The sequence below is a fragment of the Gavia stellata genome, chromosome 5, assembly GCF_030936135.1.
Source record: "Gavia stellata isolate bGavSte3 chromosome 5, bGavSte3.hap2, whole genome shotgun sequence".
Classification (NCBI taxonomy): Eukaryota; Metazoa; Chordata; class Aves; order Gaviiformes; family Gaviidae; genus Gavia; species Gavia stellata.
Genome location: NC_082598.1, coordinates 61187800 through 61210424, shown reverse-complemented (window position 1 = coordinate 61210424; position 22625 = coordinate 61187800). Strand labels below are relative to the sequence as shown.

General features: G+C 42.8%; 1 long non-coding RNA gene across 8 annotated transcripts in view; it reads left to right on the top strand.

Moving 5' to 3' along the window:
• The window catches only part of LOC132317114 (uncharacterized), a 61004-nt gene continuing 38379 nt past the window's right edge, over positions 1–22625 (top strand). For 6 of the 8 annotated variants that reach the window (XR_009484004.1, XR_009484003.1, XR_009484001.1 and 3 more), the window contains exons 1-3: positions 1–4137; positions 5053–5504; positions 8562–8741. This is a non-coding gene — a long non-coding RNA (uncharacterized LOC132317114). The remainder of the gene's footprint in view (positions 4138–5052; positions 5505–8561; positions 8742–22625) is intronic. The other 2 variants (XR_009484006.1, XR_009484007.1) reach the window with 2 other exon arrangements.

The following is a 22625-nucleotide window of genomic DNA, read 5'->3' as shown; positions in this document are numbered from 1 at the left end:
TTAGAGCTGAAAGATGAATCTTCAAGGCTATGACCAGCTCCTTCATTCCTTCTATCATCCCCAAGGCTAAAAAAAAACACCTGTAGCTTTGTACACTTTCCTAGTCCCCTCTGAGAAATGCCACCCATGGTCCGGCACCCCAAAACTCACCCTATTCTTCCTCCTGGGCATCTCTTTCTGTTCAGGATTTAACAGCTAGTATTGGGAAGCAGGAAAATACTTGGCTAAACAGAAAGGATTTGCATGCAGAGCAGCTGCTTTCATGAATGAGATGAGCATGTGCAAAACTCTCCATTATCAGTGTGTAACCTGCTCACAAATATTTAAATAGTGGTGATTTGTGAAAATCCTGCAAAGTGTGTCATCAGTCTTTCTTCAGCTAAAAAAAAAAAAAAGGCGGGGGGTTATTTTTCAACTTGGCTATTTGCTTGATTTAAGTGCGCTCAGCCATGTGTTGAGGGCACAAAAAGACAGAAGCAAGTAATTAAGCAGACCAGTTGCACTCCACAAATAACAAATAATTGAGATGAAGTGTTTAGAGACAGTTCATAGGCTAAAAGTCATTTTACATGACTAGTGAGTGCTTGTGAAAAATATACGCACTTGTGCGAGAAAGGGGTGGCTCATGAATAACATGCAAACCAGAAATAAGGTATCAAATCTGGAAAAGGATTTTTTGAGACTTTTATCACCTTGCTGTGTTGGTCTAAAAGTCTAACTAGACCCATAGGCACTCTCAAGTAGTCAGCAGAGAGGTCTGTACACTTATTAAATGAGTTGCCTCTCACTTTGGAGATGCAGTCCTTTCCCATTGCTCCTGGAAGGAGCATAAACCCTGGGGTTATTCAAGACATCTTACTTCAAACCAGGTAAAGTCAAGGGAAAAGTGCTGCTCACAGAGTGAATTCCCAGCTCCGTTACTATCAAAGGCAATTTTGCCTTTGTTCAGTATTTTCTGAACAAGAGTCTTCCCGTTTAGGAAGCAACGTCCCCCAGAAACTTAGAGGAAATGTACAAAATTATAGGACAGGGTGAGTGCTAAACCTTAAGCTTACAAACAAGCAAAAAGAGCAGCAGATAGCCAATATTTCTGTGCCTTTCCAAAAGCCTTTTTTTTTTTTTCCCCATCGTGGGCAATAGTATTGAAACTGGCATAATCCACAACCTAGACCAGACTTTTTAAGTGAAGTGGTTGAAATCAAAAGGTATCTAGGGTTTGTTTCTTTGTTTGTTTTTTTAAATTGTGCTTTTTGGTAAAATAAGCCATAGTGCCATCCAGTTTTGCCAGAGTGGATATTAAATGTTATGGTATTTGAAGTGGGCCTCTGCGTAGCAACACCATTGTGAGCTTGTCCAGAATGTCCCGGTAACACTGGCTGTCACTTTTTTACCTCTTTCCCTGCAAAGTTACCCATCCCTAGGTTTCTGGCAGCCGGTAATATCCTCCCTGCTCACTGTATGGAAGGAGCATGGTGAGAGTTTGTGGAAGACTAATGAACCAGCGCTGTGTTGGGAACTATCATAACCTGGTGTAGTTGTCTTTATTTGCGATGTGTTCTCATGCCACTTTGGGAGGTGCCGGTGGGAGAAAGACACTCCTCACTCATGCTGTTTGCCAAAATTTCCAAGAGTGAACATCCCCCAGCGTGGTTTGGGTGTAATCTGGTCCAGCAGTTCTTGCAGAGCTACGTGTAAGTTTGCAGTATATCAGACGTTATCAACTGACGAGCAAAATGACTTATCAACATTACAGTGGTTGTACTTTGACAGGTATTCAAACTGAAAGATCAATTTACATTTTCTGAAAGGAAAGAATATGCAGTAGATTAGTTTTGAAATGGTTTTTAGTACAAGGAATGAAACTACTTACATCGGTGATTTTCTAAGGTTACATTTGGTTTTGCTGTATTTTTATTCTCCTCTTCTAGATGCAATTCATATTTGCTAAGGATTCTGAGCATTGCATTAGAATAAGGAAGACTTGGAGGGCAATTTCAGAAAAATAGATATCCAAATCACTACCATAATCCTTCTGGCTCTTTGAAAATGAAAAGTAGAGTGTTTCAGAGAGCTGTTTATTGGAAAGATTAGTTTTATCATGAAATTATTACTTCAGCACATGGTTTGAGATTGGCCATTACCTTAGAAAGTTCACAGATGAAAACACAGGGAGAGCTGCCAATGAAAAAGACCTAATGACTGAAAGAGTCTTTTCCTTGGGTGCTTTTTTTTTTGCCTATAGCTATGTATTGGCTTCACCTGGGAGAAGTAAACAATCTGTTAAAAGCCAAGGATAGAAAAAGTAAGTTAAAGCTCTACTGTAAATTCTGTAAATCGACTGATTTTGTAGGAGAAAGCCATTTTACTTATTTATTAATAGTGCTAGGTAAATGTTGAAAAAACCCAAAGTATTTATGAACGAGTGATTTTTAAAAATACACTTTTTTGTTCTTTCTTCAGGAATAATCTGGCTGTGTTTACGCGGCAGACTGGAAAAGAGCTCTTAGTCCTTTTGAATGCGTGTGTGCATATATGAACAGCATGTGATGATATAACAGACCCATTAAAGGGAAGGCTTTACATGCAAAAGGCAAAGACAATTCCTCTGATGTTTGGTAATGCGTTGACAGCCTTAACCTAGCTGCTTTATTAGAGGTAACCCCTTGGGGAAGACCTCATCTAGATCACCTAAAAGCAGAAACCAATTGCTGCCAATTGAATGCTCTAAGTTTTCTTGCAGCACCATTTCACAATCTGCCTAGTTTAGCTGTGGAAGGACCCCAGGACCAAACTGTCTTTCATTACGTAATGGAGACTCAGTTGCTGTTAACTGAAGCTCTGAATTCATACTCCTTCCACATATGGAAAACTCTCATGTCCATAGTGATGGACCTTGAATAAATATATGGATGGATATGTACTCATGGCCATTCCTGATATGGAGACACATATGTTGGAAGAAGACTTCTACTGTCGTAGTCTTTCATTGTATTTTCTCATTTGCTCTTTTTCCATTTTGGTTTGATTTTTGGCCAGCGTAGGAATTTTCTTGAGTAAAACCTAAATACTTCCATCAGGAATCAGTCCCCCTGGGTTAAAAAAATGGAAGTTAAAGGAAAGCGGGTTTTGAAGTTCAGAGTCGTATAGTGAATTTTCATGTCAATATAGCATTTTTGTGATGAGAGGCAAGGGGTATTATTGAAACTTCAGCAGAGAGGGGCGAAAGGAGAATGAGATCAGTGTCCCTTTAAATGTCTCACACAGGTTGCATGAAAGCAGGCTTATATCAGTCTCCGGATACCAAGGTTTTATTTATAAAAATAAATTCTTCCAGAAAATGTCCCCAACTGGTGTCATGTTGTTGAGTGCTAATGGCTACATTAGCAGTTAGCTGCAGTTGTACATATGTCCATCCATCTGCCTTATGACTTTGTATCCGAGGAAGGTGCTGTGCGTTAGTTACTCTGTGTAAAAGTCTGCTTTTAATGTGTGTAAAGAAAAAGATTGCAGGCGGTGGTGATACACTGGGCTAAAGCCACTTATTGGTGGCCAGATTAAGCCCTTTGCTCTAGACACACTTGTCCCTGGGTAGAAGGAACCACAGTTAAGCCCAGGCAATAAAATGGATTTAATGGAATTATGGACATGTCCTTTTTCAATTTTTTTTCTCAGTCAATCCTACAGTTTTAATTTGTAATTGAATACCTTTTAAATTGGCAAAACAACTCTTCTTCGAGTGGGTTGGTCTATTTATTTTGCACAAGGTACTGGAGTATTCTTGCTGGGAGGGGGTCAGATGCTGCAAAATAGTATTTGCACTTTCTCATTGCAGTTCAATTGCAGTTCATTTTGCCTACACCTGGGGCGGCTTTTTACTTGCCACAGGTAAAAATTTCCCTTTTGGCAGGCAGCCAGAGTGAGACAACGCAGATTCAAATCTTAGTGGGACTTTGCACCAAGTCTCCACGTGAGGCTAGAATTTATAATAGAAGACATACCGTTGCAATGGGAAGAATAGAAGTACCTTGCTTGATAAGGAGGGGTTACTGTCATGGGAATATGTTGTTTATTCATTTCTTACTATTTCTCTGTTTAGGAAGTTTCAGTCTTCCAGTCAGAGAGAAGAGACACAGACATGTAAGACAGATGCAACTTCGATGTAACACATTGTGGGTAGCAAATGACTCCTTTGAAAATGTCTCAAATTCTACACTGTGTGAAAAATCTTCCTTATAGCCATCTGACGAGCATGCATGGAATTGGGCTTGCAAATATATTCTGATTTCCAATGGTCAATGAGAGAAAGGAGATAAATTTACAGCTAATGTTATTTTCCATTAATAATTCAAGCTTGTATATACTGACAGGTGTTTGTTCCAGCAGCCCGAGAGGCCACAAATATGAGCCAGTTTGCTGTATGCGGCGGTTTATTTCCACAAAGTTTTTGAACATACGTCTCTGATTCAGCTTCAGTTCTGCAGTCCTCTTCAGGAGAACATCTGAGCTGGAGCACAGATTTTAGCTATTGGTCGGTCATTATTATCCACGAAAAACTATGCTTTCTTTTCTTATTCCCAGTGTTGCCAGATGGCAAACTTTTTTAGTTGTTTATAAAATCTGCTTGTTGTCTGGTGGTATCTAGCTGGCTGATCCAGCTGTTTGTAAGCTTCTTCATAAAGTGGAATTTATCTTGCTTTAGGAAATAAAATGGATAATTTCTCCCTTTTTGCAGAAATACAGGTCACTAACCTGTCTTCACGGCAACCTCATGCAACTCCGTCCATCCAGGAGGATGTTTGCCTGTTGTTAATCATCTTTTACGTGGTGTGTGGTTTTCCCTTTGAAAAAAAAAAAAACAAAAAAAGCAAAAGCTAAACCAAAATGGTCTGCTTTTTTTTCCTCTTATTCTTACTTAATTGCTCCTCCCAATCTGTTGTATATACCTTGTAAAAAAAAAAAAAAAAAGGGAAGAAGATTTCATGTGATGGAATGGACTTTGCTAAATCTAGTGTTAAATTTAGTATAGGTGCTAAATATACTGATGCCTTCCAGTGAAAGCCTGTGGAACTCTTGATGGGAACAGACATTTCCTGACTCTGACCACAATAAGATGTCTGCTACTTGTAACGCTGCAGTCCTCTCCCCCACCAGATCAATTCAAAATCGATTATATGCATCTAGGGCAAATGCAATGGAACAGGCAAGCTGCGGATAGAATGTGAAATGAGCATGCAGGATTGCCAGCTGTGGCACTTAAATCTCAGAAATATGTCCACCTCTCCACCCGCTCATCCCCACAAGGAAATATTTGCCTGGAATACTGTAAGAATAGATGCCCACCTAAGTGTATCGGGTTTTTCTTTTCATTTACCAGCAGTTTGAAGTAGTTAAAGCTCTTCTGATTGCAGCTGTGATACTTCATGCTGTCATTGATTTCTGTAAAGAAGGTGCTACGGTTGGTCTGCGCTTCCCATGGTTGACCACAGCTTCACCTGGTCGTAAAGGTAAGTCTCGACGGAAAGCAGAGGGAGTCTGCTTGGGGCCCCAGCTTCGTTAACCGGCAAAGTTAAAGCAGACGCGGTGCCCCGCGGATGACTGAAACAGTGAGATTTGTGCAGATTGGGTTTGCGTTTGGTTCAGAGGAGTTTGAATTAAGATGGAACATGAATGCGTTCAGTAGCTGAATCTTACAGGGTAAAAGCACGTGTTGTAAGGCTTGGGGCATGACAGCCCTGCCCAGGTAGCCATGAGCTTGAAGCCCTAACGCCTGTCCCCAGGTGGGTGCAGGCATCACTGATCCGTGCCCAGTGCAGCAGTGTGGTTTCAACGGACCGTGAAGCAATGACTAAACTTGTGGGCTCTCCTTTCCAAGAAGGACTTTCCCAATTCCCGGTACAGTAGCTATTTCGGGGTGGATTTCTGCTCTGCTTGCTCATTTTCCAAGCAGCAGCTTTGAAAGGTGTCTCTCCTACTTTTCAGAGGACCTTTTTAAAAAGTGCCGACTTTCACACGGTACAGAACAGGAAGGAAAAACCACAAAACCCACAAAAACTCCAAAACCAAGATGACTGTTTCCTGCTCAGCACTAATTAGGCTAAAGAAGAATAATAGTAATAGTGGTAATTTCAAATTAATTTCTGTGCATACTCATGCATGTAAGTTGGAATCTATTTCCTGCCAACACTTCTGGTAAGATTTCAGAACTTGCATCTTTAGAGAGAAAAAACATGTCCAAACTGAATTGATTTAAGTGTTCAGATGTACAACTCTAACAGTCTTTCTGCATTATTTGCATTTAATGAGAACAAACTGTCATTGGCACCGTTTCCAGGCAACTACCAAGGAACGCTTAACCTTACATGGGGGTCTTGCAAACGGCACGTTATGCCAGGTAAAGGATGTCTTTGCGATGAAACTAGCTCAAAACATCATGTAGAAACTGTTTATTTAGTCTTATTTTTAATTAGCATTTTGCCTGATTTTCTGGGCAATTATTTTTCTGTCAAAGACTTGTTTTCCTTAACTAGTAGAATCAAGTAAAACATTATATTTTTCACATTCTGGTTATAATATTTAATAAGCCAAGAAGTGCTTTAGACTACAGTGGTTACCATGGGGTCACTTGGAAAGATTTTGACAGGTTGAGAGTGTTCCCTCTTATTGAAAATGGGAAGAGCCAGTAAGCAAAGTATGATGGGCAATTTTAGTGGCTTCCATAGAGACTGGAGCCTCATTATGCATCATACGTACTGCAGATGCCCATCTCTCTTAACAGACTACAGCCTGAAAAAACAAGAGACTGATGGAGAAATGAGGGTACACTAATGAGTGACACAACTTGCAACAGGCTATTCTCCTCCCAAGTCCCAAACAGCATCTCATGAACTGAGGGAGGCTTCAAAAATTAATCCAGTCTGGCAGTGACTGAAATTGCTTTTCACTTATTTAACAAAAAAACATACATGTGGTTTTGAATGTTACTGTGCTTCACGTTTGGCAGCATCTTAAATAAATTTTTGTGGTTATATTAGAATTTGATCACCAACGTGTTTTCTAACCATGCTTCTAAATGGTGCTTGATGAATAAATTGTCAAATAACTTGAACGTTTCTTTGGCAATTCACTAAAGTTTACATTTTCTCATCACAACTCTGTTCACTTTGAAAGCTCTTATTACTTGGTGTAAAGAGCTGATAAAGTAATAAAATAGCATGCAGTGAACAAACACTACCCACTTTTTACAACCATGGTCTGAGGATGGCTCACCCAACTCTGCCCAGGGTGCTTTGAGCCTGGATGCAAACCCCCTAGGGAGTCAGGGGAAGCTTTCACCAGTGGCAGGCATCACTTTGCTGGGCCAAGAAGGTGCTGTTTCTCTTGGTGGGTACTTGGTTTGAAAGCAGGGCACACGGGAATGGGGAAACTTTGTGGAGCGTGGCCACAGCATCCCTTCTTAGGCCAGTGGATCCCAAAGTTAAAAATGCAGTGAAATACCTTCCGTTCTTCATGATCAAAGTGGGTCTGAACGTGCCTCTGAATTTTCGTGCTGGAGGTGGGAATGGGGATAGCTTTCTCATGCAAGTTGGCACCCTTTCTTTCTGCCAGGGATCATCTGGTCCCCAAAATCCTGGCTGAGGTCAGCCATCAAGCCATTGTAGTTTGGACTCATGCCTATTTACATGAAATCACTGCTGGGCTTGTTGTCTCTTTCCCTATTATAAGGACTGGCTACTCTGGGAAGGCAAGCAGGGTAACTGGTGGGATATTTAATGTTCCAAAGTGGAAATCACCAACAGCACCAGCAATAGCTCCAGTATGTGTTCTTACCCAGTTCCCTGAACCTCCTGGGGACGTGGAGGAAAAGTGTAAAAAGGTTGAAGAGAAGATATTCTTGTTGACACTCATGGTTAAGTTATACTAATTGACATGCTTTTCTAGCAAGAGAAAATTTTCTGATGGCAACAAGTCCCCCAAAACCTGAAGCCAGAGCAACCCTGCTCTCTTGATCTCTGCAGAGATGGGCTTTCCTGTCTTATCTATGTCAATACAGAGGCGTGATGTCTTTTTTCTTCTAGGAAAAGAAATTCATGTAAGGCCTGCACAGTGTAGCCTAAAGTGAGAAAGAGATTTGTCTTTTTTTTTTTGACAATAATTCACACAGACTCCAAAACAAATGTACTTCTGAGCAGTGACTCCGTGAACAATAAAGCAAACACTCCCGACTACCCACCAGCCCATCCATCTTTTTAAACCATGTCAGCAGACTTCAAATTGTTCACCAAGTTTTTATTGTTTCATAGACAAGGAAATAATTCGTGGTGAAATACACTGAGCCATTGAACTTTGCAACTGTTTATTACTTGGTCTTGATTTCTTGCACGTTGCCGCTTCATCATTTACCTGTCATTTAGTTTGGATGACGTGGTTTATCCTCTCTTCATAGCTATCTAGATTGCATAGGTAAATTGGGAAGTTGAGCTGCTTAGCCTTTCTGCTCCTGATCGCATCCACCTACTGTCTGTAAAATTTGCAATAGTGCTGTGTGTGCGATTTCCTTGCAGGCTAGGTGTGAATTCTTCCTTCTAGCGAGAAAAACACATTTGTGCATGCTGGTGTGAAGCTTGCTGGCGAGGAGAAGAGTCAGGCTTTTGTTTGAACTGGAAGGCTGATGAACAGACTTTTTAGAAGGTGGGAAGGTACGGACAACACAGCAGATGGATACAAAGTGGTCGACGTGGCAGGTAAGGTAGGCTTTGTGCCATAAGCAACATCTTACGGTATAAGAACTGCTCAGGTACGGGTCATTTCTGTGGCATGAGGGAGAGAGAGGTGACTGCATCTGAGCTAAGTCTGCTGTTATTTCTCCCGTGTTGTTGTTGCTGTTATAAATGAGTGCCCTAATTAGAACCGAGGGAATTTATGGGCAGATATGAAAATGTGGTTACTATAGTTACCAGGTGCTCCAGCTCAGTCGGGAAATGTTGCTAATATAATGATAGCCCAAGGGTAAACACATGAGGTAAATGATGAACAAACCCCCCTGCTTGAGGAGAAAATCTTTTTCTTCACACTTTGTTTGGTGGCTTGTTCGGCAAACTAACATCTACCACTACAATTCCTTTTCTGTCCTTCCCTTTCTTTCAACGGACTGGTTTTGGTTAGATGATAAGGAGCTCTGGGGCAAAGAAAGTGCAAAAATGAAGTGGCATTTAGAGCAAGGATAAAGATCTATTTACCTGCCTTTCAAAGCTCTCTACTAAAATCCCTCCCCACTCCTCTGTACGTAGGCTAAACAGCGATGTGAACTATGTGTCTTTCCACAAGTTCAGAAATAGAACTTTTCTTGTCTTTATTTTTTCTCTCTTGACCCTAATTCCAGCAGTGACCCTTGATGCCCATCTCAGCCTGTGGACAGGGAAGGAAGAGAATGAGCAGGGACCCCATCAGCTCTCCTTTCGTGTCCCTTGGCTGAGACGGGGGAACATCTCAGTGCCTTGCTGCTTTGGTCTAAGTGCTAACATTAGCTGCCAGGTGTGGGAGGATTCAGTGAGAAAAATGGCATTTCAGAGGGATCAAGCCTTGCAGATGTGGTTGGAGTGGCCTCTTGCCTGGTGCTGCCTACAGGCAGGATCTACATAGGTTATTCCATTTGTTAGAGGGAAAGGAAGAATTGTGAAGTCAGATTAGTTCCTGCTGCAATTTCTCTGAAGTCAACGAGGTGATTGCTTTGACATAGATTTTTTTCAGTCCTGAGTAATTACCTGGCCTTTTAGAAAAAAATACAGTAGGAGACAGAAAATCAGAACGGCTGCTGCTAAGGGAGCTGATCCCCACCACCTTAAATAGTGCCGACCGTGAGCTGCTCTCTGGCTTTGGGGGAGGCATGCAAGAGGAGAAAGAAGCCTGAAGCATCTATATCCTGCTCAACCAGACATAAACTGCAACTATATTTGGCAGTATCCAGCATGTTGCCTCCTGCTACTTATTGATGGACACTGCAAAATACTTGATCCATCATTCCGTATGTGAGCATAGGGCCGGACTCTGGTGGTGTATAGAAAAGCAGAGCCACAGCGGCAGCAGTGAGCAGGTCAGCGTTAGCACTGTCACTGGCCACGCAAGCTCCAGCTCCTCTCTAGTCATCACTTCAGGCTGATGAACACTGAGATCCTTGAGCTTTCTAAAGCCAGGGACCACTGCCTATCCAGTTTAGTCTCAGATACCTTGTTGAGGTGCTTTAATCAGACACTGTAACCTCCATTTCGAGCCTTACAGAGAGGCAGGACCTCCAGAGAGCAGTTCATTTCCCCTGAGGTCTGCAGCCTGGCATCAATGCCTCTCCCTTGGCAAAAGATGCGAAAAGGCTTTGAATGCAATTGCTTCAGCTAGGGTCTTAGTCAGAGTCCTCTCCGTCTTGATGAACTTGGCCATCTTGAATGACATAATTTACTTTGGACGATGGTTTTGTTTCATTAGCAAGAAGGTGACATACCAGCTCTGTCACAAGCTGCAGGAGGAGTAGCCGTGCTGAGGTGCAAGATTAGTGTTGCTTTATAAAATGAAGCAAAGTGCCCTTGAAAAGGCATCTGATTAGGCAGTGCCTCATTTCTGCAAACACTTTCCTCTCTACCCAGAGCTTTTTGGAGTGTCGCGCCGGTGCCAAATGTAGTTGACTCAGATTCTTAGTGGAAGTAGCCAGGCAGAAATTGCACATGGATCTAAGTCCGCAAGCAGGCTGCTGCTTTGCTGCAGGCTACAGGCATGACTGTGGCTGCCCAGGGCTCACGTGCTGTAGCCCGCCCTCCTGTGCAGAGGAGAATACCGAGCTCATCCTCTCTGAAGATGGTCCTTCACTAAACATCCTGGGGTGTGAGTGGCAACCTCATGGCCTGTTGTTATAGTCTAGCTGCTGTTCCTAGTCATCTGCTGTTTGCAGTGAGGCAGGGGTTGCCCACTGCAGCTTGTCTTTCCTGCAGCTTGCCCAAGTGGAAGAAATAGAAAATATTTAGGAAAAAAAAGACCTAAAAAATGACTAGGAAAGGAGGAAGGGAGCAAACAGGTGAGATATGCACTAGTGATGAGGACGAGGTTGCTTATACTTTCCTTGTGATATAAGAGATACCAGTGAAACTAGTATCAAAGATCACTGCTGTTGTAGTATTACTTAGACCACTGGTCTGACCTAGTATAGAGTGTTTCCCTCTCTTTGATTTTAGAAACTGAAGAAAGCTTCAGTCCCCTGGGAGTTTGGGTTTGTCAGCGTGGCGTTGCTGAGCTGGGCAGTCATAGCCTGGATGGGTCAGAGAGAAAGAGGGACCATGAAATCAGATGTTTCCCTGGTCAGTGAAAGGGTTCCAGGCAGTAAGGAAAACAAAGACTTTCGTGCTTCAGTTGGATTTCAGGATTTTTCGTCTTTGGACCTGTTTTTTGTTTGTTTGATTTCTGTATGGCTTAAGTAACAGCATGAGAATCCCATCCTACCCACTTCTCCATCCCCCTCTTCTATGTCCCCTCTATCCTGTTGCTGTAGTAGTCAAGTGCTTCACAGTTTATGCGTACATTTGAATTTTTGGTCAGGTTTAAAAATGTTCCGGTTTCCCCCAAACCCAGAGTAAAGGAAATTTGAGTCTAATTGTTTACTTTGGGTTTTGATTTTTGCATATTTTAAAGTGCATACTGAATAGTTAAATTTACCAAAAAAAAAGATGTTATTTCAATCCGAAAAAACCAGCAGCACTTCCTTTTACAAAATCTTGACATTGACTCTTTTGAACTTCTTAGGATCTTGAATCTGTATGAATTCATCAGCATTGACACATGTATTTTGTGGGAGAGATAGTGAGAGGGGGAAATTCTTTAAAAATGTCCAAATAGAGAAATCGTGCTTGGCTGCAGGAATCTTCAGTGATCTGTACCCTTGTGACAGCACCAGAGAAATCTCGTCTTCCTCACTTCATTAAGATCAAGGGCAACTGCCGTGTGCTGAATCTCCAAAAAAATGTGAAACCTGGTGCTTCAGACCTCCTTTCCTTTGCTAAGTTGATTACATAGATTTCCCCCCTCCTTAAATTAATACCATGTTAAAGATACTCTAATCACAATGCTGGTTTTCTTTTTGCTGCAAGAATACAGCACACAGCCTTTGTCTGGTGGTGAGTTTCTCCCTAATTGCCTAGGCTAGTTCCACTGTTTGAATTTTGGATTGGGCAGGTGGAACGAGCCAACGTTTTATGCTTTGGGGTTTTAGCAAGACCCAGCTGCCAGACTGTGGGTGAGCTGTGAAAACACTCTTTTGTAGAGCTTGGCTATTTATCTTGGCCCCACCTTTAATGCCCAAACAGTCCAGGAGCATCTAGCTCTCCTGTGGTCTATCAGCCTTGAAATAGTGCAGGCCCAACAGAAGCAATTTTTTCTGTACAGTTTCTATACATTTTGCTCTTGCAGAACTTTTTTTTTGGAAGTGCAGTTTATGTGGCAGCCTGAACAGCAGTCTGTCTGTCAATTTTCCCTCTTTGGAAGACAAAAATCCAAGAACCCTTCAGTCTTTCAGGAACCAGAAAATGTGGGTTTGCTCTGATACCTGAACTGGTATTATAATACCGTGGATGAGGATTGCTATTAGAAGTCAGTAAGGCAGATTTGCAGCCTGCCAAGTTTTCTGGGATAGCATGGAGTACAGGCTGACAAGCCTGATCACTAAGATTGAATAAGTACATACCTCATTTTCACACCTCATGTTAGCACCAGGATAAACAAGCCTGATTTTGAAAAACAATAAAGCTAGCTGGGAAATGATCTCCCAGCTCTAAAAACCTTCAGGATGTCATCACTTTGTCACTTGATCTCAGCCGGAGCTAAGGACACCGCAAAGTCTTCCCTTACATCTGCTTTTTCTCATGTGGCTTGGGCCAGACGGATTCTTCAGCTGGAAGATGGAGTTGCTATGAGCGGTGTTTTCAAAATCAAGCCAGTTCATGCTGTAGATGTACTTACAGATCAGTGATTTTGAAAACCACTGAAGTCAGGGATCTGGTTGTTTGGACACACAGAATGACCTGGATAGAGCCAAGAGTTGCACGGGGCTCCCGCAGGCATGGTAAGGACCTTGTGCACCAGAGTATCAGCTGTTATGAGATTAAAGAGCGATGCCCTTCATTGCCTTTCTTCTGAAAGTTCCTTGAAGAAATGAGCCCAGGCATACTGAACTGTCTTTTTCTTCAGTCTCCCTCCTTTAATATATAACTTTTGAATGCTTTTGCCATTTTTAACCAAATTTAACACAAGGATGCGCAGAAGTAATTAAGCTCCTCTGAGAAAGGTGGTCAGACGTCAAGCAGGTGGGATCCAGTATTGCACCCACCAAAAGGACACCACTGATTGCAGTGAAGCAACATTGTACAGCAGCATCCTGACAATAAGAAAACTCACATCTTATTAGACATCAGTGAAGCCAGCCAACAGGGTGGAACTATGCGGGAATGCAGATTTTCAGTGATGTTACTTCTCATTGAATAACTCACTTTCAGAAGAGAAAATTAAAAACAAGAAAAACCATCTTCAATAAAATAATAGTATATGTCACCTGTGACAGTACAATAATGATGAAGTAATACACTCGAGTGAACTATGCAACCAGACATTCACTTTGGGATGCGTCACAGAATTTCTTCTGAAACAGACTTTTTTTTTTTTTTTTTTTAAGTTAAATGCTGTTTTATAAAGAACTTGAGAGGTTTGTGGGAACATCCTCAGCATGCGTGTCATTCTGCTTAATTCCTGTTCCTAAGGAATACCCCCAGTATCAGCACAGGCTGGGGGATGAAGGGATTGAGAACAGCCCTGCCAAGAAGGACTTGGGGGTACTGGTGTATGGAAAGCAGGACATGAGCCGACAATGTGCGCTCGCATCCCAGAAAGCCAACCGTATCCTGGGCTGCATCAAAAGCAGCGTTGCCAGCAGGTCGAGGGAGGTGACTCTGCCCCTCTACTCCGCTCTGGTGAGACCCCACTTGCAGTACTGCGTCCAGCTCTGGGGTCCTCAGTGCAGGAAAGACATGGAGCTGTTGGAGCAGGTCCAGAGGAGGCCACAAAAGTGATCCGAGGGCTGGAACACCTCTCCTATGAGGACAGGCTAGGAGAGCTGGGGTTGTTCAGCCTGGAGAAGAGAAGCTCCGGGGAGACCTTATCGCAGCCTTTCACTACTTAAAGGGGGCTTATAGGAAAGATGGGGACAGACCTTTTAGCAGGGCCAGTAGCGATAGGACAAGGGGTCATGGTTTTAAACTGAAAGAGGGTACATTCAGACTAGATATAAGGAAGAAATGTTTTACAGTGAGGGTGGTGAAACACTGGCACAGGTTGCCCAGGGAGATGGTAGATGCCCCATCCCTGGAAATATTCAAGGTGAGGTTGGACGGGGCTCTGAGCAACCTGCTCTAGTTGAAGATGTCCCTCCTCATTGCAGGGGGGTTGGACTAGGTGACCTTTAAAGGTCACTTCCAACCCAAACCATTCTATGATTCTATGATAATAATGTGCTATCTGCCAGTGGAGCAAAATGGATATGAGATGTACAGCTAGCTGAAAGGTGTTAAAATTGGCTTATTCATTGTTTCCTTGATTTTTCTATTCCTTGAATGTTTAATATTTTTTTCTGATGGTGATGCTATGTACGCCATACTGACTGTCACATATCTGAAGTGTAATTAGCAATGCTCATGGATCCATAGGAATCATAATGAACAGCATGAGCTCAGTGGAATGATGCGTCTTATCCACATACTTCTAAATTGATGTCATGCACAGTCTGATCCAAAATCTGGCCTCAACTTCCTCTTTCTCATCTATGTCACCCTCTTAAATTCAGCTGCATGACTGGTGAAATGGAGGTTAAACATACCAAAGTATTTAATTTTTTGTCTTTTAGGATTACTGGCTGCTTAGAGTCTTCTGTAAGCATTAGCCAGCGGTGTCTAGCTATATCAGGTTGTGCAGTTACTCCTTGGAACTACGAGCTGGCAAACTTTCCCCCTATGTGTGCAAATTGGGTTAAAAACCAGCAATATATAGAGGCATCTAGATGAGCATAATAGCAGACAAAACAGCAGCATCTCTGTAAAATGTTGCCCACCTTGTTTGGAAAGGGAGGAACTGGGAAAGTATTGGTAACTACCATCTAGAGAGATGAATTTTTCAGTTAGGATTGTGTTTTGAGGCAGTTTTATATAGGTGTTGGAAGGGTGGGACACAATAGGATGGTGATTCTTAAAGAATGGGACATCTTTTCAAGGATTCAAGCTGGAGAAAGTAAATAGTGGATCGCATGTGAGGAAGCGAGCCCTGTCAGAGCTCCCATCAGCTGTGGGCTACATCTGCACTAGTAGATTAAACAGTAGCAGAGAGCGGTTTTTGGTTCTCAGGCCAGCTGGCAGGACTTGACCTTGTCCATACTGTTAAACTCCTTCAGCTGAGCTGCGTGCCCACATGGAAACTGCCTGTTGGATGTAGTTCTTGGGCCGTGCTAACGGCAGAATTTGGGAAATGCCTTGTTGGCACAGGCCGAAGCATGCTGGAGCCGATCTGCAGATGTAGCGTACCCGACTGTCAGGGTCCCGTGCCCAGAAGTGCTTTCTGGCACTGTGGTTTTGATTTGTGCAGCTTCAGCCCACCTGTCTGCCTCTGGATACTTGTATTTACTCTACCAGTCTGTTAGTTCAGAGTTCAGAATTATCATATACGCAGAAATTCGGTCTGGTGCGAGAAGCACTTAGCCTTTGAAAGTACCTTAAACTCTTCCCTGACTTTCTGAACCTGACTTAGGCATATCCTCATTAGCCCTATTAATGACACGAGATGCCAATGGAGCGGGGAATTTGGTTTGCAACAGTGACAACTCCTGTTTCGCGAGTCAGACTTGTGTCACTGAGCTGTGACCCTTAGGAGCTGGCAGCTCCTTTGCCATCGGGACAGGGCAAGCTCTTTACGAAAACTTACAGGTAGCGTGGAAGAGCGTCATCAAGCAGACAGTTTCTGGTTGCCCCAGTCAAACAGTTGTCTTTCAAGACGTGTCCTAGATTTTAACCTATTGAACAAGAAGACAGTAAATCAAATGGAAAACACATGGTTCACTGCTCTCAGTTTTGATAGCATCAGGAAGGTCAATCAAAGATTAATGGGTAACTATTTTCTAAGCCTATCTATAATGCTTTTACCTTGGTTTCCAAAGGAAACGGGGCATATGTAGTAATCCTCTTCTGGTTTTTTCCTTCCCAGTAACTCTTACTCTGAACAAATCTGACAATTATATCAATTCCTACAAGTTTTGTCGAGCCAAGTATATGAGAGAGTCTCTGTCAGTGTCCCCAGTAAGGAAAGATGGTGTTTAAGCTCAGCAACAGACAAGCAGAGATTGCACAAGAGCGAGCACTTCTATAAACACCACAGCTGAAGGAAGAGCTCCTTCCTGAGTTTTCTCCTTCATCATCTATAAGAAAGTAGGGCTCCAAAATTGCCTTTCTGGTACTCTCCATCACACCTCCATCTTTTTTTCCAGAGGAAACATTTTGCAAATGGGACAAAGTAAATAAAAGCTACTTGGGAAGGTGAGGGCTGGTGTTTGCAGCTCTGCCTTGATAGATAAGAGCAGTAGTTGCTAGAAACGGAGGGTGGCATCATCAGGCTTTGCTGTCTAGAGGTAGCACCGCTCGACACAGCAAGCTGCAAAGAGATCCAGCTGCCTGGTCCTGCAAAAAGCCGTCTGCTCGGAAAACTGTGCCTGCTGCAACTTGTTCACAGCGGTAACAGACATGAACAAAGAGGTGTGTTTTGCCCAGAATGGGAGATTTTAAGACACCATTTTTTAATGTGCCCTGTCATTTCTGTGACTTTTCATGTTTCATTTAGAATAACAGCCTAAATGCAAGGCCAGGGTAACAGAGCTGCATGCAAAACCTCAGGTTTCAGGAAGGGAGAAGGCAGTAGTCGGAGGTGTGGCTTGTTTTCCAATTTTTTCTGAATTTTCTCATATTTTGTTCCTTTTCGTGTGCATCTCAGCTTTCCCAAGCATCTTCCATTTCTCTCTTTTTCTGTGAACTCCTTTGCTGCTCTCTTTGTATTTTTTTCTCCTCTCTCTTTCTCCCCATCATTTTGTTATTCCAGGTAGATCTCATTTATCTGTTTTGAGCCTTCTTGCTCCATTTAACTCTTTCCTGAGACTTTTCCTTCTCTTGTTTTCCCCTCTCTGTATTTTGTCACCTTTGTCTCTGCTGATACTGCCTGAATTCAGACACTGCAACTCAGGCAGACAGCAGACTCCCCTGGGTGCTGAAGAGACCCTTCATTTGACGGGGGTTGACTAAAGACCAAGCTTGAGCATCTATATTCTAACTAAAACAACATCGTATCTTTCCCTGATCATGGACTGACTTTTCTGCAGCCCTAAAGGGTGTGGAGAATTGGGTGCCATTAGGACCATTTGTGTCTAACTGGAAATAAGAGAGCTGAACTCTGTCAGAGCAGAACTACGGCTACCTAGTGTCATTTTGACACACGCGTGTTGTATTTGCAGTACGGGGAACGCGGGAATGCTGATGGCACTCACATCCAAGAGACACAACGAGAATGAGCCCTTGCTCTCAGCTATTTCAGTTTGCTATTATTTTGGACCATTGGCTATGAATGAAGTTCAAGCCAAATTGAACACAAATCACCTAGAACTGCATGTAAAAGGTCTCAGATAAAATTAGCAGTAAAGCCGCTAGCCTTGTGCAGCTTAAGTGAGCCATCGTTGCGTATCTGCCCCTAAATGTCAACACTGCTCTTCCTGCCTCCGTGCTGCTTTACATTTGAGAGCACATAGCCTTGGCAATGCTTGATTGCCACCATACGCTCAAATGCTGGCTATATGGATTGCCTTCCTGTATGGCATTTTGTGAGCACGCCGAGTGACCGCTGAAGGTTAATAGGACTTGTGACAGCAGGGACTGATGTTTGTTCTGTCTCCAGCGGCATGCAGGCAGCGATGGGGAGGCTCTTCTGCATTGTCCTTCAGGTGACCTTTCTCCTTTGCACAGGAGGAAGGCTCGTTCCACTGGCTACTCATCAGAACGCAGGAGGGCTCTGAAATTACAGGCATCGGCCACAGGGACTCCGTTTCAACCAATTTCTGGATGTGGGGGGGAAAGGACAGTAAAAAGAAATGCAGGAGTTTGTGTGGGGAATGTTAGAGGACTAGATGGCTTCTGTTCCAGACCCTGGAGCTGTGTGGCTTTGTGTGTCTGTCGGTAATCAGGAGCTGGAAAGGGCCACTTCTCTCTAATCGTCCCTCTAATTTTCTTTAATTGAGGAAATGGCTCTTTTTGTGGATGTTTCTCTCTGTCGGGCAGGTTAATGCTACCAAAGACTGCTTCAGGCATCTTGTGCAGCACTCAAATGAATGGGAGGAGAAGTGCCTCTGGCTGCATGGCATTTATTCATTGCCTCCTCCTTGAGAGGGACGTTAGTGTATCGCAGCATGATTAAGGGTAACAGAATCTTGCCCTAAATCAGAGAAAGCTTAGGAAGAAATTAAAATTGACTTCCTCAGGCCGCATATATTTGTTTTCTTTCTGCCGTCTTTCCCCCATCACAGAGCTCTAGCATTGTTGGCACGTACGATCTAATGGGTACACCAGGGCCAGCAGCGTGATGGATTTTAATGTCACGGAGAGAGTACTGAGTGAAGCACATAGAAACAAAAGAGAAAAGAAAAGATCCTTGGATTTCATTGCACAAATAAATGTCAGAATGAAACAGGTCTGGCATGACTTCAGCTCCCTGCTACCCGAAGTCAATCACACTGAAATGCTCATATAAGCAAGAAATACTGTACTGCTCTGGTGCGGGTGAAATACAGGGTCTAGAACAAACCTTGTTGACCACTTAAATATCAACTAAAACTTAAGAATAGGTTTAGTAGCACTTCAGTGCAGTCTGGGACTTTCTACCCAGCCTTTTAGCAAGGATAACCCATCCTGCAGGTTATCAAGCCTGGGTTGGAGGGGTGGGTGTGATGCTGTGCTGTGGGACCCCAATTGAAGCTTCCCTCACCCCTTTTAAGTCCCATGCGTTGAACACAAGAGGTGTGTGTCTTACATTGTGCCATCACCAGGTCTTGAGCCTGTGTTTTTGTGCACCACAGGTCCATATTTCCCAAGCTGAGCCCGGGCATCCCCAGCTCTTGCAGCCAGCACCTCCAAGAACCAAGAGCAGGAGCACATGTGTCAAAGGCAAGGCAAAGGTGACTTGGTGCCTTGGTGTGATGCTGGCTGAGATGGAGGTAAAGGTATGATCACAGGGGAATTTAGCAAAGTGTAATGAATTCAGATCATATATATGGCCGCCTCCAGATATGCTGCTGTGTGACGGCAGCTCAGGTCAGCTCCATTCAGTAAAGATTTAGCCTGAACTTACTTGGTTCAGGAGATCAACTATTGCTGTTTAATGGTTTTCACTGGAAATCCTGTAAGTGGAAAAAGGCTGGGCTCGCTCTGCTTTTTCCCTTTTCTCCACCACTTTCCACAGACAGGCTCTTTTCTCAATTGGAGCAAAACACTACATCTTTAAGGGGAAAAAAAAAAAAAACAAACAGCCAAAAAAAGGAGCAAGATTTAGAAGTGCAAGAAAGTCTTTCTTTGCAGAATAAATTGCCTTTAAGACCAGCCAAAAATATTTTTGAGCTTTTAGTTAAATTATTGCTTGTTACAGCACAATCTCTTGTGATTGCAGAGTCTTTCCAGAATCGGAGGGCAGGTATCTATCTAGCAAACAGCACAAAGCAGCAAAGTATTCATTAAATACCCTGGCAAGGGTACGCTTGTGCCCAGGTCTAGATCCCAAAGATATTTTTTTCCTTCATTAGTTCCTCCATTTCTGCAGGCATTACAAGGGGCCTTAGCACATCCACCTTGGTCTGGAAATAGATTAATCTTTATTTGCCAAAATGATAGTTTAAAACTAGAAACTAGCCTAAGAGGCATCATGTCAATTGAACAAATAATCATAACAGTTTCTGTGTCCCCTGCAAGGTTTTTCTTATTTAAAAAATAATAATAAAAAAGCTGAAAGCAAGCACTGAATCTTTGTGTGACCCAGTGAGTGCACAGACAATAAAATTGCTTTATATGTGTCCCTCTCTTACCCTTATCTTTCTTCAAAGTATCAAAAGAGGAAGGCCATAAAAACAAATACTTTATAGCATGGTAACCTCTGAACTGCACTGTTTTAAATGAGTAGCCATATAATCTAACACAAGATGATGGTGGTCTTTCCCTCACTGATGCCAGGCTGAAATGTAAGGTGAGGGCTGTGTCCTGCATGTAGCTTCTGAGCTGCTACTTGAAAATTTGGTTCACTTAAATGTGGTACAGATGTCTGGAGTTACTTGTATGGCAATGCCCTTAGGGGTTATTTCAATTAAAATACTACAGTATAAAATCAAATCATTAACCGTTTGGGATGGAAATCCCAGCTCCTAAAGAGTTCATTAGTACAAAACCTTAATGTAGAACAGAACTGTATGAATACCATGGGTTTTTGTTCACAGGCCAAAAAACAAAAAAAGGGTAATTAAAACCTCTGGTTGTTCTCATGGAAAGAAAAGACAACTCCAGTGTGTTGAAAGAATTTTATTTGATCTAAATCACTGAAATTTTGAGTTTTAAACATATCGTCTTGAAATCTAAATTCTATTTGCAGTGATAAAAAGCATTGAGTGGAACACAACCTCCTGACTCTTTTCAAATATCCTAAACAAACTGGGCACTTGCAGTACTCACCCATTCCTCTTTTCCTCCCTCCCTTCTTGTTTCTGTCATCATCGGCATGGGTTTGCCATGTTGGCTGTATGGGCCTGGCTCTTTTTAGGTAAAGCATATCTTAGAAGATATCCTTTCAAAAGTGCTTGCGATCACCTGATCATGTTTAAAAAGTCATTCTTTTCTTGGTTTCTTAAACCGTACACTTATTCTTCTCGTTCTTTCCTTCGTAAGATAAATATCCATTAGTAACTCGTACATGCTGTATAAGGACAGAGCAATAGCTTCCCACAAAGTCATGCAATCCTTCATAAAAGAGTTTGCCTCCAAGCTGTCTGATGCATTTTGCTGGGATTATTCTTTGCTGTCTGGGTGAGCTTTTGTAGCGTCATTGCTGCTGAATGCCTGGGTGCCTCAAACATGGTGCCTCTGGGACATGAGAGGTGAGGGGATATTTCACATTCTTCTAGAAGCTGTTTTGGTACGAAAATAAATGTGCCAGATTTACCCATCTCCACTATTTTATGATCCTGTATATAGGAAAAGAGGCTGTTGATAGCACAGCTTAAGAGAAAAACATGTTCCTCTGTAGGGCAGCCCTTCAACATTGGGCAAGAGTAGGATTGAGGACATTTCCAGGGACTTGCTAACCACTTACCTTCAGGGGAGAGACATGTTATGCCCACGCTGCTGTTCCTGACCAGTGGCGAAACTTCAGGCTTGATTTTTTTTTTTTTTTTTTAATCTGAATTTGGACAAAAAGTACTCTGGCATAAACGTCAACTGGGAAGGAGTTTTGGGGCTGGTCCCTTATGTTTCTCACATTTCCCGTAGAATTTTTAGCAGAGATGTCAGCCGCTTCTGTGGCAAAAAGCAGAAAGTTAGGACACGGCAGTGCTTGGTTTGCATCTGATCTTAGGTCTCTCTTTTCTGATAATGAAAGTCAGTGAGTTTTCACACGTCTTTGGTTTCATTGGGTTATTCTCAGGGCTCTGGGATGCAGGCTTCAAACCAGTAATCCTCTAGCAATAGAGAGGTTCAATTAATCCTCCAGATGCAGCTCTAACAATATCTTTCCAGCACGGTAGTGCAGAAAGGAGTCAAGCTCGTGGTTGGTACTTACGGACAAGTGTCAGTACAGTGACCTATGTCTCACTGATAGCAAGTGAAAGGTAAATACTGTGAGTGATGGGGTTGTTCGAAAGGCTGAAATGAAGCTTTGCTCTGACTCTCTAACGTGGCTTAACTTCCAGGCAGAGGAAACCTTTGCCCACCTTGAGACGTGCGCCAAGAGCAGCTTAGGAGACTGGAAGGAAAGCCATCCTCAAAACTGCAGTTTTGTCGCTCATAGGTCCATTCCACGAAGAGGAATGGTCATCAGAAGGTGCTGCTGGTGTTTGATGGGATGACTTGGCTGTGAGCGTCTTACTCCCGCCGTCACTGGGTCCAATGCCAATCCATAGCTGTTAGAGTCTTGCAAAGTCCTCCCAGCAGCACCAGAGCAGCCTGAGTGGTTTTTAAAGGAGATGTGATAGAGTAATAGTGTCTTTGTTTGGCACGTGTCTGTGGAACAGATTGCTTCTGCAACCAGATCATTTCATTTACTTGCTTTCAGTCCATGTTCTCATCTCTTTAAAATGGGCACTATAATGCTGTCTCATTATGCACAGACTTTATGGGAGAGGTTCAGTAATCATTATGAAAAGGTCAGATGCTTCTCTGAAGGGCACCTATAAATGAGTCTATAAATAAATAGTCTGGAAGCCTTTAGGAGAGGCTAACAACTTATTTATCTTTTATCCTGCTGGTTGCAGGGGATGTATAAAAGCACTA